The 18,352-nt window shown below is 36.0% G+C and overlaps 1 protein-coding gene across 3 annotated transcripts in view; it reads right to left on the reverse strand.

Moving 5' to 3' along the window:
- MBOAT1 (membrane bound O-acyltransferase domain containing 1) overlaps positions 1-18,352 on the reverse strand; it is a 1,680,446-nt gene that overhangs the window by 52,134 nt on the left and 1,609,960 nt on the right. The gene's annotated exons all lie outside the window — the stretch shown is intronic.

The raw sequence follows: 18,352 nt of genomic DNA on the forward strand, positions 1-18,352 counted from the left end.
CTGAGACAATCATTTATGTGTCAGCTCCTTCTGTCATAGGTTCATAGGTAAGTACTAGGCTATCTGCCCAAGGGCATTTATAAGCCTAGCCAGAATGTGCTGGCTTTCGCCACCCCCTTAGATTAGTTCCCTGTAGTCATATGTTACCATCATTGGGAACTCTAGACGAGTGCATCCACTTTACAGTCATCTGCAGTCTTGGTAAACCACAGGCCATCTACCAGTGCCTGCACTTCAAGGAAGTAGTATGCAAACAGTTGAGGGCCCAGCAGAAATCCTTGGGATATTCTAATGTTAAGTGTCTAGTGGTGAGGTCCAGTCCCCAGCTTTGAGTGTTCTGTCTGTGAGCCAGTTGGCTATCCATCTACTACCATATGGTTTAATTCCTACATGGGAGATCTTCACTATAAGACGTGAATGGGGATATTGTCAAAGGCCTTGCATAACTCCACATAGGCGGTATGCCCTGTTATCCCTCATCCAGGTCTTTGGGGTCAGTATCAAAAAAGCCCAGATCTCCCCTTGACAAAAATAAATCGGGTCCGGTCAGGTGTGTTGAAGGTCAAATATGCGTCTGTGGATGGTGATTCCTTCCCTAGCCTTGCATATAAGGGTTATTAGGCATACGGGTCAATAGTTGCAGACCTGCATGATACCAGATTGATGTGCATTGTATATCACACAACACTTGATATTACATTTTGTACTGTAGGTTATGTATAGCTGTGGAAAAAGTACTGAGACATCATGGCTGCAGTGCTTGTGGGGGTTGCAATACATGGATATATTGTAAATATGTGAAATATTGTTAGATAGGGCCCCAGTTTGTAATGTTTCCACATGTAATTTCATGTCACAGACAGGAAATGGACAGTAAATAGTAATGCAAAATAATATCTACATTTCCACACACAGTGAGCAGCAAGATTGGGCGATAGCTGGCAAAGTGTATACGTATGCAAGATACACATGTTTACGAGTAGCTAAGCAGTGCACAAATGCTAGCTGCATTGCTGAAGTCTGACAGCACCGAGTTTATGAAACACACCTGCTGCTTAAATGCTCTGTGGTAGCACATGTTAATGCAATGATGCATTCCTTTTTGGGGACAGGTGGTACTTGGTTCAAATCCAGGTGTATCTAATACTTTTAAATACTTGAAATTACAGAGTGATAATACAAAGACTTGAATTCTTTATAGTACGTGTTGTTGTGTGGTGGCATATCAAAGAAGTGTTAAGTGGCATTGTGGAGAGGTAACCGCAGCAGTTTGCTGCAGCTCAATGTTGCTGCACGTTGGAGCATGGTGTGCACCTCCATACAAACATGGAGCCTAAAAAGTGATGAGATGCATTGATTTTCCAGCATCTTGTGTGTGTGATTATATTTTTTGATCAGATTAAAGTGTTGAAATGGGGTAGATAGGAAGTGGTGAAATTGGGAGCAAGCAAGGTGAAGAACTAAGGGAAAGGACAGGAATGTGTAGAAGGGAGGTGGGAAAGAACCATAGCTATCCATTTCTTTACCAGTGCAAACTGAACATATGTGCAAAATATTAAATGAATTTGGACTGTTACCTCCAGACAGAGAGGTGACCACAATGCAAATATGTTGTATAGCCAGCTGGACCAAATCAAGTGTGCCAAGAGGACACATGCATGAAATGGAGAGATGCAAAACTCAAGCCTCTTAGCTTCCCTTAAGGACTCCTCTCGAACCTCTTGCAAGAACAAATCCAAAAACAAACAAAAGAGAGTCCAAACTGGACGTAATCTTTTATTATAAAACGTAAGTGCTTTCAGGTTAAAAAACCTTCATCAGACAAACTTCACATATTCATAACAGTCTTTAAATATTAAAGCATTTCTAAAAGCAACCAATTACTTTCTATACTTGACCCGCCTTTTCTTTAAGGCTGGTTTTAAAGGTACAGAACTATTTAACCCAGCTGGGTTTACAGCACTGCATTTGTGCCACTGGTATAGAAGTTTTAATTTAATGTAAATATTATAGTATTGCATTAGTTGTGAAGTGTGGTATTTGAGCCAAAAACCTCTGACTAAAGTCTAATATTGGACAATTGGTTTGCACTACAGACTAATCCATGCATACTTGCTTTTACAGTTGGGATATACATGTTCAATTTGATACAACTCCATAAAATACCAAAAAAATCTATCTTTAACTTTTAATGCTACAATAACACTACTCTTCTGCTGCATACATACCACTTGCTTCCCTCAGTCTCACCAATCTAGTCCCGTGGGCTCAGACACTGCATTTCCAATCTCTGGAAGTTGGGGGAAAAAAACAGAACATAAGACCATTATGCATACCAGTCTTGCCTATATACAGCTTTCTGAGTCTTACCAGTACTCTCTTTAGTTGATACTTACACAGATGTGGGATGTGCTCAGTCTTAAATTCCTCAATCCAGCAGTCGAGTGAATCCCTCTTCCTCCTCCTCTGTAGGTCATTGAAATGATTACCAAAGAACCAAGATGAACCTCAACGCCAAGGAATGAAGAAAGAGGTCGGACCCAAAATGGAATTTATTGCGAACACCACGAACATAAAAAACAAACAGCAGCTCAACAGCTCAACAGAGTCGATTAACCTAGGTTTCGTCCTATGTGGACTTCTTCAGAATAAAAAAGTTAACCATGAAGTTCACTTAAATAAGGCTAAACATCAACTCCACCCATGTCATTAACCAATCAATTATCTAATCTAACAACAGTAAAAATGAAAATAAGTTAAAAAGACAAACACAATCATATAAAATATATGTATAAATGTGTAAAAATTAAAATATATGTAGTATTAGCAATAGATACTATTTATACATACATATAACTTGAACCAAAATGATAAACTACATTCCGTATACAATCAAATACATCAAAAAATTAGCCCAAAATATGTTTGAGCTTGAGAACAGGCTTGATTGTGCAACAATCATTTAGCCTGGATGACAATGTGCATCCAATCTAAGTTGCCATCTAAGCTCACATAAATCTAAGTGCACCTCTAAAGTTCTACCCTGTGAATCATACCTGATTTGTTGCAGTATACAAAATTTAAAAGAATGGTCTAAACAAGTAGAAATGTGCCTGGCTAATGCATTGGTTAATTTTGATGTTTTATGTCTAATAAGTGCTCTCTAACCCTTTCTCTAAAATACCGACAAGTTTTTCCCCACATAAAAAGCAGGGCATACTTGACACTTGGCCAAATAGACAACATTCTTGGTATAACAATCAAAGTGTCCTGTGATATAAATACGATGTTGATTAAAAGTTAGAATGCTGCCTGATGTCAGTATATGTTCACAAATGGTATATCTCCCACATTTAAAATTGCCAAATACCCTGCTATTACATTGACTTGGGGATAGAGAACATCTTTCAAAAATCTCTTTTAAGGATGTATCCTTCCTATATATAAACTTAGGTGCCGAGGCCATTTTTGCTACTATAATTTTATCCATTTACAAAATACCCCAATTCTTGTCAACCATACCTGTTATATATTCAGAATCAAAATTGTAAGTTAAAATATAATACAGTGGATGTTCATCTAGTCTTCCTAGATTTCCTAAATTAACAGATGTAATACTGGACTCATCACTTTTAAGAATGGGAATGTAAAAACCAGTATCCCTTTTATATTTGACCTCCTTGAACAATTCTGAACATAATTCCTTTGGATATCCTCTGTTTAAAAACAAAGTAATCATAAAATTCAATTATTTTACGAAATCCTCCTCCTCACTAACCATCCTGGCAGCTCTCACCATTTGGCCCTTTACTATGGCAATCCTCCTCCTCGCTGACCATCCTGGCAGCTCTCACCATTTGGCCCTTTACTATGGCTCTTTTTTGGTGCCTTGGATGCCAGCTACTATATTGGAGGTATGAATTTGAAAATGTGGATTTTCTATATATGTTAGATTTTATCATTTGTAATGTCTTATCAAAGGTTAATCTGACATCCAAGTATGTGATATTATTCATATGAAAATCATAGGTAAATCTTAGGAACCAAACAATTATTAATATATTCTAAAAAAGCATCTAAGACAACTCGCTCACCTTCCCATATAATAAATATGTCGTCAAGGTAACGCGTGTATAATTTAATGTACTGTCTGAATTCACTGGTAAAAACATAATTTTGCTCCCAATATGCCATGATATAATTGGCATAAATTGGGGCACAAGTGGCACCCATAGCTACACCAGTGTGTTGCTTAAATAGGTGCCCTTCAAAAAATATAAAATTATTTTTCAAAACTGCTTCCATAAGTTTGACAAAAACATTAATCTTATCTTGTTCGAAATTACCTGTCACCAGCAATTGTTCCTCTAACCATGTGAGACCAATATCGTGGGGAATAACTGAGAACAAATTACACACATCTATGGTAAGAAAGCTCAATTGACTATTATACTTAAATTTTTTAACCCTTTCCAAAAAATCCCAAGAGTCCTTTGTTATGTATGGGAAAGCATTTAATCCTTGTTTCATATGATGATCTAAAAATTGACTTATGAAACAAGTTTTGCTCCTCTTGCCATCTACAATAGGTCTGAATTTAACGTTATCCAACCCTTTATGTATCTTGGGTATTCCAAAAATTCCACAAATTACTGGGTATGGGTTACACATAAATTCATACTCAACTTCATTTAATTCCTCTTGAAACAACATGTCTTCTAACATGAGGTCCAATTTTTTAAAAGCAATATTGATTTCATTAATACTGGTTTCTACGTAATTGTCATTCATAAGCATAGTCATCATAATATTACTGTAATCATTGTTGTCAACTATGACAACCCCATTGCCTTTATCAGGCTTCATTATACGTATATTGTCAACCTTTTTTAAATTATTCAGCAATGTGCACTCAAACTCTGTTAAATTCAGACATGGATGTCTTATAGTTTTCTTATAGTAATCCCTAATGTCAAGTTCACACACTTTTTCAAAAGTAGCTATAACAGGGTTGAGGGGAGGATTAAAAATACTTGGTTTTGTCATAGACCCTTGTCTGTTAACCACACTAACCCCATCAAAGAACACTCTCAAATTCATTTTTTGTACAAATAATTTTAAATCAATGAAGGCATCAACCAATGTGCCCCTTCTACACGGAACAAAGGTAAAACCCTTGGAAAATAAATTGACATGTTCAGTATTGAAACTATAATTGGAATGATTAAATAGCTTAAAGTCACCGGTAGCATTTTCCATAATAATGGGGTTACTTAAAAACCCATTATGTTCCCCTTGTGGCGACTTACTTCCTAATTCATCACCCTCTAGGGACATTCCATTTAGTGTAATATTCTCAGCACCCTCCTGTAAAAACAACGAACCATCATATATATTTTCATCTTCCCTTTTCTCAATACTGACGGTTCGTACATGTTCATTATATGTGTCATTAAATATCGCTTCCATCCCATCCTTACTGACCAACACTTCTGAATAATCAAGAACACTTACACTGCTGGGAGAAAAACTTTCCACAACACTATAACAGTTGTGTGGTTCTATGCCTTAACACAACCACATCACCAGTAACTCCCTTAACAGAATAGACACTTAAATTTAATAAATCATCATGTACATTAATAGAATTAGTAGTCACCTCTGTAAGGCTACTATTTAAAGTCAATAAATCTGGCGCATTAATGTATACATTATCAAAATCTTGCGCCGTCGCCTTACATGCTTCAGAGGATTTTACATTAAAGTTCGCATCATTCAGATGATTAAAACATTCATTGCTTACGACTGATGTCCTTTGGACGACAAAGTCTTCGGCAATAAAGTTACTAATCTCAGAATTCACACCAAATTCCGTGTAAGCTGATTCATGAACTGAAATAACATCATTCCTCACCTCCTCGTTTTCCAACCACCATTCCGGTGATTGCTGGCAGTGTACCCCGCTTTTGGTCGGGCACCCATCCCAGGAAAATCTTTTTCCTCGTGGGATACCTCTCTGTTTCGTATCCTTTCGGAACGCCTTATCCCTTCTTCTAAAGGGCTCCCACCATCAAACCTCACATTTTTATCGCCACTACGTTTCTCTGACATCATCTCTGCTTCGTCATTGGATGTTTGATTGGTAAAAGGCCTATTGCTATGGTTACGTTGGTTACCCTTCGACTGTGGGTAAACAGTGTCCAATTCGTAAATTCTAATATCCCGTTGTATTTTTTGTGTCTTTTTATTGAACATAGAACCACAACTACGTTCAACATCATCAATGATGTTTTTATAATTAGTGTAATACTGTTCAAAAAGTAAGTCCTTAGTAATATTGTCGCTGATACGCTCAAGATCAGATAAATAAATGTAGATTTTTTTATTATTGAATTTAACCATAATGTCCATAATGGCCAAACCAGTCTTATTAAAAAGCGTGTGTAATTCATTGATCATTTCCGTATCACCATTAATACCATTAGGGTACCTCCACACACGCAAACCTTTTGGTACCAGTCCTAGCTCGATATTCCTAGCCAGATAACTATTTTCTAACTGAGTTCTCCACAGTTTGAATAACTTAAACTCAAACTGCTTAAGCTACTCAGTCAAAGACTGGTTAGCCTTGTTGCTCTCTTCAACATTATAGTTTTTTTCTGCATTAAAAATGAAGGTATTATTTTTCCAACAATCACTACTGACCCGTGTTGGTTTCCCCTCAGCTCCAGGGGGTCTCTCATGATTAATAACTTTACTTTGATTGTTCACACTGTTACCACCATTACTCACAGTCTGTGTATTAATATTGGGTGTAGGTTGAGTGAGAGGCACTCCCAAACTGCCGTAGTTGCAAAATTCCTGCAAGTTATTTTCATTTTTACTGTTGTTAGATTAGATAATTGATTGGTTAATGACATGGGTGGGGTTGATGTTTATCCTTATTTAAGTGAACTTCATGGTTAACTTTTTTATTCTGAAGAAGTCCACATAGGACGAAACCTAGGTTAATCGACTCTGTTGAGCAGCTGTTTGTTTTTTATGTTTGTGGTGTTCACAATAAATTCCATTTTGGGTCCGACCTCGTTCTTAATTCCTTGGAGTTGAGGTTCATCTTGGTTCTTTGGTAATTTGTTTGTTCGTTATGGAGAGCGGTGGTTTATCGACAGACATTATGGAATTATTGGCGCAGATTAAAGAACAATTAAGGGAGCATTCCGATCAAATTCAATCCTTAGTTGAGAAGCAAGGTTCCAGGCTTAACTTGCAGGAATTTGGCAAATACGGCAGTTTGGGAGTGCCTCTCACTCAACCTACACCCAATATTAATACACAGACCGTGAGTAATGGTGGTAACAGTGTGAACAATCAAAGTAAAGTAATTAATCATGAGAGACCCCCTGGAGCTGAGGGGAACCAACACGGGTCAGTAGTGATTGTTGGAAAAATAATACCTTCATTTTTAATGCAGAAAAAACCTATAATGTTGAAGAGAGCAACAAGGCTAACCAGTCTTTGACTGAGCAGCTTAAGCAGTTTGAATTTAAGTTATTCAAACTGTGGAGAACTCAGTTAGAAAATAGTTATCTGGCTAGGAATACCGAGCTAGGACTGGTACCAAAAGGTTTGCGTGTGTGGAGGTACCCTAATGGTATTAATGGTGATACGGAAATGATCAATGAATTACACATGCTTTTTAATAAGACTGGTTTGGCCATTATGGACATTATGGTTAAATTCAATAATAAAAAAATCGACATTTATTTATCTGATCTTGAGCGTATCAACGACAATATTACTAAGGACTTACTTTTTGAACAGTATTACACTAATTATACCAACATCATTGATGATGTTGAACGTAGTTGTGGTTCTATGTTCAATAAAAAGACACAAAAAATACAACGGGATATTAGAATTTACGAATTGGACACTGTTTACCCACAGTCGAAGGGTAACCAACGTAACCATAGCAATAGGTCTTCCACCAATCAAACATCCGATGACGAAGCGGAGATGACGTCAGAGAAACGTAGTGGCGATAAAAACGTGAGGTTTGATGGTGGGAGCCCTTTAGGAGAAGGGATAAGGTGTTCTGAAAGGATACGAAACAGAGCGATATCCCACGAGGAAAAAGATTTTCCTGGGATGGGTGCCCGACCAAAAGCAGGGTACACTGCCAGCAATCACCGGAATGGTGGTTGGAAAACGAGGAGGTGAGGAATGATGTTATTTCAGTACATGAATCAGCTTACACGGAATTTGGTGTGAATTCTGAGATTAGTAACTTTATTGCCGAAGACTTTGTCGTCCAAAGGACATCAGTCGTAAGCAATGAATGTTTTAATCATCTGAATGATGCGAACTTTAATGTAAAATCCTCTGAAGCATGTAAGGCGACGGTGCAAGATTTTGATAATGTATACATTAATGCGCCAGATTTACTGACTTTAAATAGTAGCCTTACAAAGGTGACTACTAATTCTATTAATGTACATGATGATTTATTAAATTTAAGTGTCTATTCTGTTAAGGGAGTTACTGGTGATGTGGTTGTAAGCGAAGGCATAGAACCACACAACTGTTATAGTGTTGTGGAAAGTTTTTCTCCCAGCAGTGTAAGTGTTACTGATTATTCAGAAGTGTTGGTCAGTAAGGATGGGATGGGAGCGATATTTAATGACACATATAATGAACATGTACGAACCGTCAGTATTGAGAAAAGGGAATATGAAAATATATATGATGGTTCGTTGTTTTTACAGGAGGGTGCTGAGAATATTACACTAAATGGAATGTCCCTAGAGGGTGACGAATTAGGAAGTAAGTCGCCACAAGGGGAACATAATGGGTTTTTAAGTAACCCTATTATTATGGAAAATGCTACCGGTGACTTTAAGCTATTTAATTATTCCAATTATAGTTTCAATACTGAACATGTCAATTTATTTTCCAAGGGTTTTACCTTTGTTCCGTGTAGAAGGGGCACATTGGTTGATGCCTTAATTGATTTAAAATTATTTGTACGAAAAATGAATTTGAGAGTGTTCTTTGATGGGGTTAGTGTGGTTAACAGACAAGGGTCTATGACAAAACCAAGTATTTTTAATCCTCCCCTCAAACTTGTTATAGCTACTTTTGAAAAAGTGTGTGAACTTGACATTAGGGATTACTATAAGAAAACTATAAGACAACCATGTCTGAATTTAACAGAGTTTGAGTGCACATTGCTGAATAATTTAAAAAAGGTTGACAATATACGTATAATGAAGCCTGATAAAGACAATGGGGTTGTCATAGTTGACAACAATGATTACAGTAATATTATGATGACTATGCTTATGAATGACAATTACGTAGAAACCAGTATTAATGAAATCAATATTGCTTTTAAAAAATTGGACCTCATGTTAGAAGACATGTTGTTTCAAGGGGAATTAAATGAAGTTGAGTATGAATTTATGTGTAACCCATACCCAGTAATTTGTGGAATTTTTGGAATACCCAAGATACCTAAAGGGTTGGATAACGTTAAATTCAGACCTATTGTAGATGGCAAGAGGTGCAAAACTTGTTTCATAAGTCAATTTTTAGATCGTCATATGAAACAAGGATTAAATGCTTTCCCATACATAACAAAGGACTCTTGGGATTTTTTGGAAAGGGTTAAAAAATTTAAGTACAATAGTCAATTGAGCTTTCTTACCATAGATGTGTGTAATTTGTTCTCAGTTATTCCCCACGATATTGGTCTCACATGGTTAGAGGAACAATTGCTGGTGACAGGTAATTTCGAACAAAATAAGATTAATGTTTTTGTCAAACTTATGGAAGCAGTTTTGAAAAATAATTTTATATTTTTTGAAGGGCACCTATTTAAGCAACACACTGGTGTAGATATGGGTGCTGCTTGTGCCCCAATTTATGCCAATTATATCATGGAATATTGGGAGCAAAATTATGTTTTTACCAGTGAATACAGACAGTACATTAAATTATACACGCGTTACCTTGACGACATATTTATTATATGGGAAGGTGAGCGAGTTGTCTTAGATGCTTTTTTAGAATATATTAATAATTCAGTTTGGTTCCTAAGATTTACCTATGATTTTGATATGAATAATATCACATACTTGGATGTCAGATTAACCTTTGATAAGACATTACAAATGATAAAATCTAACATATATAGAAAATCCACATTTTCAAATTCATACCTCCAATATAGTAGCTGGCATCCAAGGCACCAAAAAAGAGTCATAGTAAAGGGCCAAATGGTGAGAGCTGCCAGGATGGTTAGCGTGGAGGAGGATTTCGTAAAAGAATTGAATTTTATGATTACTTTGTTTTTAAACAGAGGATATCCAAAGGAATTATGTTCAGAATTGTTCAAGGAGGTCAAATATAAAAGGGATACTGTTTTTTACATTCCCATTCTTAAAAGTGATGAGTCTAGTATTACATCTGTTAATTTAGGAACTCTAGGAAGACTAGATGAACATCCACTGTATTATATTTTAACTTACAATTTTGATTCTGAATATATAACAGGTATGGTTAACAAGAATTGGGGTATTTTGCAAATGGATAAAATTATAATAACAAAAATGGCCTCGGCACCTAAGTTTATATATAGGAAGGATACATCCTTAAAAGAGATTTTTGAAAGATGTTCTCTATCCCCAAGTCAATGTAATAGCAGGGAATTTGGCAATTTTAAATGTGGGAGATGTACCATTTGTGAACATATACTGACATCAGGCAGCATTCTAACTTTTAATCAACATTGTATTTATATCACAGGACACTTTGATTGTTATACCAAGAATGTTGTCTATTTGGCCAAGTGTCAAGTATGCCCTGCTTTTTATGTGGGAAAAACTTGCCGGTATTTTAGAGAATGGGTTAGAGAGCACTTATTAGACATAAAACATCTAAAATTAACCAATGCATGAGCCAGGCACATTTCTACTAGTTTAGACCATTCTTTTAAATTTTGTATACTGCAACACATCAGGTATGATTCACAGGGTAGAACTTTAGAGGTGCACTTAGATTTATGTGAGCTTAGATGGCAACTTAGATTGGATGCACATTGTCATCCAGGGCTAAATGATTGTTGCACAATCAAGCCTGTTCTCAAGCTCAAACATATTTTGGGCTTAATTTTTTGATGTATTTGATTGTATACAGAATGTAGTTTATCATTTTTGGTTCAAGTTATATGTATGTATAAATAGTATCTATTGCTAATACTACATATATTTTAATTTTTACACATTTATACATATATTTTATATGATCGTGTTTGTCTTTTTAACTTATTTTCATTTTTACTGTTGTTAGATTAGATAATTGACTGGTTAATGACATGGGTGAGGTTGATGTTTAGCCTTATTTAAGTGAACTTCATGGTTAACTTTTTTATTCTGAAGAAGTCCACATAGGACGAAACCTAGGTTAATCGACTATGTTGAGCTGTTGAGCTGCTGTTTGTTTTTTATGTTCGTGGTGTTCGCAATAAATTCCATTTTGGGTCCGACCTCTTTCTTCATTTCTTGTCATTGAAATGATGCCTACATTGCTCTTCAGTGAGCAGGATACCAGTGGCACTAGATACAGCCTGGCCTAAACTACCTCAAGCCTCAGACTTATTCTGGGAGCCAGAATAGTCCCTCTGCAGAAGCCTGTGTCTGTGGTGCTTCACTAGGAGTCCAATGAATATCCTGGACTTCCTGGACACCCCACCTCTGTGCCCTAAACCTGGCACCTTCCCAGTAATGCCTGCAATGGCTATCTACTAGTAGATCTAGAGCAATGGAGTCTGATGCTTTCCCTACAATTCCAGTTATCGCATTTACCGGAGGGTGCACAACCATGCAATGTGTCTGCACAATGGTGTGTGGAGTGCAGCAGTGCCAAGCAGTGAGGAATGGGAAAATTGCTTTTTTAGACTGTGGGATTCAAATCCAGGCATAAGGAACAAAATATTTACTTCCACAGCATTGATTTTTCATCATTGCCTCAGAAGTGGTGCTCAGACATAGTCAGGTATCCTACATAAATGCAAGTCACAGTATGAGCTATTACACATGTATGTGTGCAACCTGACAAGGTTACTGGACATAGTGGCAGTTGTGTATTGTGTATGTGTCTTAGGAAAATGTGAAGGCCATGTAAGTCCAAATAGCAGAATTATAGAAATATAGTACACTGTATACCCTTAGTCATACATCTGACAATAAATCTGATTAGGTTCATAGGTTGGTACTAGGCTATGGGCCCTAGGGCCTATACAAACCTAGCCATAACAATTCCCTGGCTATTTCTTCCCACAGTATTTACTTCCCTGGACCCCTGCCTAGCAAAGCGACTGACATGATCCCCGGGGTGAATTTCCTACCTCCCATCCAGCCATCAAGGTTCTTTTTGAAGAGGGCCAAAGAGGCACTCTGCTTGACATGTATGGGCAGTCTATTCCAGAGTCTGGGGAGTCTCTGGGTCAGGAACCTATCTCTTCAGCATGTTTTGTTCATTGTGATGACAAGGTTTAGATCTCTGGAGCGTGTGTCTCTGAGGGATTGGGATTTCTTTAAGTGGAGCATGTCCAACAGCTCTGGGTTTGACATAGCCTTGTATGTTAAGCAGAGATCGCTTCTGAGTAGACAATATGCTTCAGAGTATAGGTGGAGTTTTTTTTAGATGGTCAGCATAGGGCATCTGCTTTACGCCTGTGATTCTTTTTGTGAGGTATTTCTGTGGCCTTTCCAGTTGCTGAAGATGTCTTGAGAGGTACATACCAAACGGGGCATTGTATTCTATAATAGGTCTAATGAGGGATGAGTACAGTGGGACAATGACCTCCTTTTTTCTGGATGAAAAGCCCTTAGTGATGAGGTGTGCCACATAGAAGGATTTTCAGACTGTTGTGGCGATGTGATTATCGAAGGTGAGACCACCGTCCAACTGTGTCACTAAGTCTCTTATCACACTTTCGGTGTTTACTATACTGCCACCTATGTGGTAATTCACGGGTACATGGTTTTTCCCCAAAGGGGATAACTATACATTTCTTGGCATTGAAGTTGAGCCTATAGCTCTGACACCAAACATCTATTTCTGTAAGGCCCTTTTGTAGAATATCCACATCATTTGGGGATTCAATAATGGCTCTCAGTTTGCAGTCATCTCTGAACTTTGTTAGCCAGAGTCCCTTAGTGTTGGCCTGTACTTCAGAGAAGTAGATGCCAAACAAGAGCGGTCCCAGTACTGAACCCTGAGGTACTCCAATTGTCACTTGTCTAGAGCTGGATTTTGAGTCAGCTACTTTTACAGTGTGGGTTCTGTCAGTAAGCCAGTTGGCAACCCATCAAGTGATGTAAGGATTAATGCCCAGCTTAGTAAGTTTATCTATGATTCCAGAGTGGGGAATGGTGTCGAAGGCCTTGGCGAGGTCCAGATAGGCTGTGTGGACCACCTTACCCTTGTCTACAGCTCTGGAGACTGATTCACAGAAGTCAATCAGGTTCAGGAGACAAGATCGGCCCTTCACGAACCCAAACTGCATGGAGTCCAGTGTTTGAAGGTTGCCAATGTCTTTGTTTACAAGTTCCATGATAATACGTTCCATGGCCTTGCAGATCAGGCTTGTCAGACTGATGGGGCGGTAGTTCCTGGGATTCAAGGTGGATCTCCCCTTGTAGAGTGGGATAACTGTAGCTGTGTGCCACTCAGTGGGCATGAAGCCCGAGGTCAGGCTACGATTAAACATGACACTTAGGTGAGGTGCTAGTTCATTTTGTAGTTCATGTAATACACAGCCTGGGAAGTCGTCTGGTCCCATGGATGCTGTATTCTTAGCTTTGGAGAGTGCATTTTTTACCTGTGTGGCCGTTATTACTGGAATTTGGCAATCTTTCGGTATTGAGATGAACCCTTTAGGGGGTGAGAGGGGGGTGAAGTTTGCACTGAATCGATTTGCCAGAATATTGGCAATATCCTTGGGATCAATATATTTAATGCCATTCTGTTGTAGCTCAGAGCAGATCTGAGCATTGCCATTTAGATTCTTGACATAGCTATAGAATGCCAACTATTAACCACACAACCAACAGGCTGTAACAAAATCAAAGTCCACTGTAAAAAGCGTAGTAGTTCCAGATACAATGAAGGCTGTCCTTTTACCCACGTATCACTCTATGTAGGTGATACAAACATCAATCTCACACGGGTAAATAATAGAATTTATTACCACAAAGGCGAAAAATGAAATAAAATACTTTAAACACGTAAATTACAAAAACGAAAAAGACAAAGTAACTGATTTAGCGCTTTCATCTCCAACACCAGAGACTTCCTCAGAATCCAGTTACCATTCACAATTCTTACTTTATATATCCCACATCATTAATTACTAATTAAACATTTACCTGGTTGATTACATATGCTTATAAATTAATTAAAGGGATAGACTTTAAACAATGAATTCCTGCAACACTGAATAACCATTTGGAATAAAGTTGTGTTAAATAAGCCAACATATGTACAAGGAATATATATTCCTATATGTGTATAGTCAACATATATATATATATATATATATATATATATATATATATATATATATATATAATGCAAATATACAAAAAATATAAATAAATAAATGAATAAATATATAGACACAAATATATAAATATATACATTCAGTTTGCCAAAAGGCACATTAGTAAGTTAATAAATAAATAAATACATGATGACATACTGACCAAGAAAAAATCCCCCAAGAAAGTTGATAATTAATGTTATGTTAAATACATTTGTGCAAAATAAGTGCATTTGTCAATATGTATGTGTAAAAACATAAACATAGGAATATACAGATGTAACACGTGTACTTGTTTGTACCTATTTGTAATGTGTGTATATATATGTATTTTAAATAAACATAGAAAATGTTTAAATAAGTCACCAAATATTGATAATAAAATCAGTAAATAAATAAATTAATCAATATAATACTAATAATTTATTTAAAAAATGGTTCTGATAATTTTATTTAAAATATTATTTAAAAATACTAAATATTGTTTAAAAATACTGATTAAAAATATTTGTTTAAAAAGTGTTGTGCTGATAATTTGTACACCTTGTTAAAGATTGTTGAAACTGATATGAATGTTATATTAGTATTATAATACCAAACTGTATAAATGTAAATAAATAAATAGAAAATAAATCAGTAGGATTTATATTATGTATATTACAACCCTAGGAACCTGGTTAAACCTTTTATAAAGCAACCTATTAACTAATTTTGTTCTAGAGGTTATGGGCTTACAGTTTTTCTTAGCATCTGGTCATTTTACCTTTTCTTTGGGTCTGCAGCCAATATTTTTAATGCCGGAGTTATAGATATATGATCGTTTAATCCTTTTCCACTACATGCGTCTAATCTCAGCTGCCAGATCATTTCCCTGTACTCTAGCTTAGTCTCCCAATCACCTCCTCTATCCATGGGTTCAATTTCCTCAAGCACCCAAAATTTGAAATCTGCCTGTTTACATACCATTGCGTGCCTATATAATGCATTGTTGTCATTATGTTTGCTAATGTCCCTTGTATGCTCATGTATTCTATTCTTAAGATGGCGTTCAGTTTTGCCTATATAGTAACTCCAGTATACTTTACAGAATACTAAGTATACTACTTCTTTTGAGTAACAACTATTGTACCTTTTGGCTTTTAAAGTCATATCCAAAGTAGGTATTCTGATTTCTTTTAATCCAGCAATAAATGCGCATTGCGCACACCTACTGCATTTAAAAGTGCCATGTCTCTTGTTAGCCCCCCTGGTACTAGTAGTTCTCTGTTCAATGATATTTTTAATATTCTTGTTCCTTCTGAAACTATATTTTATGTCACTTTGAAATACATCAGTCGTTGATGCTATGTTCCTGAACATCTCCCAAGTATCATCAATACTTTTCTTCAGCCATTTTACACCTTGATGGTATGTGATCGTCAAATAGGGTGTGTCACTTGTTACAATTGTATTACGGGTATTAGAATTACTCTTCTCACTATTGGTTACTGTAGGCTTCACACACCCATCTTTAGCTAACAAAGCATTATATTTGTTGCCTCTTTCTGATAACACATATTCTTTTATAGGGCTAATAAAATCCATAGGATAACCTCTTTCATAAAACATTTTTTCTACATTATCTATTTCTTTTAAAAAATCTATATCATCTGAGACCATTCTAGCCATCCTAATCATTTGTCCATTTACTATGTTTTTCTTAAGTTGGTAAAGGTGATCACTGTTAAAATGTAAATAGGCATTAGAATGATGTTCCTTTCTAAATACATTGGACCTATAACATTTACTCTGAATGTCCTTACTTAATTTGATATCTAAAAAATGTATTTCCTCTGCATCTGTTTGATGTGTGAAATTCAAAAAAGTAAAAAAGGAGTAATTGTCTGGTTTATATATTGTATAAAATCTTGTATGCAGTCATATGGACCAGACCATAAAATAAATATATCGTCCAAAAAACGAAAATAATTGCTTATGTATTGACTGTACATAGAATTGAACACATAATTATTTTCCCAGAATAACATAATAATGTTAGCATACATGGGGGCACAAGCTGAGCCCATGGCTACTCCTTCTTTCTGATGGTAGTAGTCTCCTTCAAAATATACATAATTATACTTTAATATCAGTTCCATACATTCCAAAACAGTTCTGAAATTAGCTCCTGTTACCAATTTCAGTTCAACAAGTACTTTTTCAAACCAGTCTAAACCAATATCTTGAGGTATAACTGAAAACATTTCTTTAACATCAATGGTAATAAATAACATGTTGTCTAAATAGGTACTCCCATCTATTTTTTTCAAAAAATCCCATGAATCAATCAGAATATGGTCGTATTTAGTGTTGAATCCTTTTAACATGGTGTCTACATAAATTGCCAAAGGCTGAGTTTTTAATCCCTGGGATGACACTATGGGTCTCATGGGTGGATTGTGTAGGGATTTATGTATTTTGGGTATTCCAAAAATACCCGGAATAACAGGTTTTGGTACTTTTAAAAATTTATACAGTTCCATATCAATCATTCCTGTAAACAAATTGTCTTCCAGAATGAGGTCTATCTTCCTATATGAGATATTAATCTCATTCTTTGTTACTGAACCATATTGCTCTTCCTTGTCCAAAATATCCTTCATTTTCTTAATGTAATCCCATCTATCCATGATAACCACCCCTCCCCCTTTATCAGGTTTCATGATATGAATTTTATCATTACTACTCAGGTCTCTGAGTAGTTTGTATTCAGCGTTAGTTAAATTCCTTTTAATTTTTTTTATTATTAATATTATTGTTTTTATATCCATTTCATATCCTATTTATAACACATTTTTCAAAATTTAAAATTTCATATTGTAATGGGGGGTTATAAGTACTGTGCCTTGCTAAAGAATTCTCTCTATCTTGACCTACTCTGTCCTTAAATATATGTTTAAAATTTAGTTTTCGTGTAAATAACTTGATACCTAATAAAATATTTTCAACTCTTGGTTTTTTGGCTGGTACAAAAGTAAACCCTTTGGTAAATAGTCTAAAAAAATCTTGATTAATCAATATTTCAGTGTAATTAAATATATTAAAATTATTAAAAGTATGTATAGTGACGTCCACATGTTTCTGTGCATCTAAAAATAATTCAGGAATGTGGTCACTTGTTATGTCTTGGCACAAAACCATGTCAAAGTCACCTATCTGTATACTCTCCCTGTATGCATTACCTGTGCATAAGTTTGTTGAGTCTGATTTCTCAACCTCTCTGATCTCCTGGGTTCATCTATCCCTAAAGGGACATCAGTTCTAATATTGTTGTCATTTTCTATTATATCGAAATGTTCATCATGTGAATATCTATGGTATTCCGTTGGGTTCGGGTCCAATTGCCCCTGTTCCCATTGTCTAGGTTCCCAATTAACCCCTCTTCCAGCCCCTCTATAACTTTTGTTTTGATTATATCTTGTCCTGTGTGTTGTATATGGGCCCTTCCCCTTTTCTTCATTCCTAAATATATTCTCATCTGCATATGCATTTCCTTTCTCATAATCGCCAAGGTCCCTTTCAAGTTTTTTAAGTTTTCTGTTAATATTCATATTAGTAGCAGAGTCTATGTCATACAAAACTCTAAAATACAAATGTTTATATTCATCAACCCGAAACAATAAATCAGTGTTGATTTCGCTGTATGGCTTATCTATCTCATTTTTAGTTTGTTCCATAACATTAGTGTTGCGTTTCATCATCAATTTT

The sequence above is a fragment of the Protopterus annectens genome, chromosome 1.part0, assembly GCF_019279795.1.
Source record: "Protopterus annectens isolate FY-2018-M chromosome 1.part0, PAN1.0, whole genome shotgun sequence".
Taxonomy (NCBI): domain Eukaryota; kingdom Metazoa; phylum Chordata; order Ceratodontiformes; family Protopteridae; genus Protopterus; species Protopterus annectens.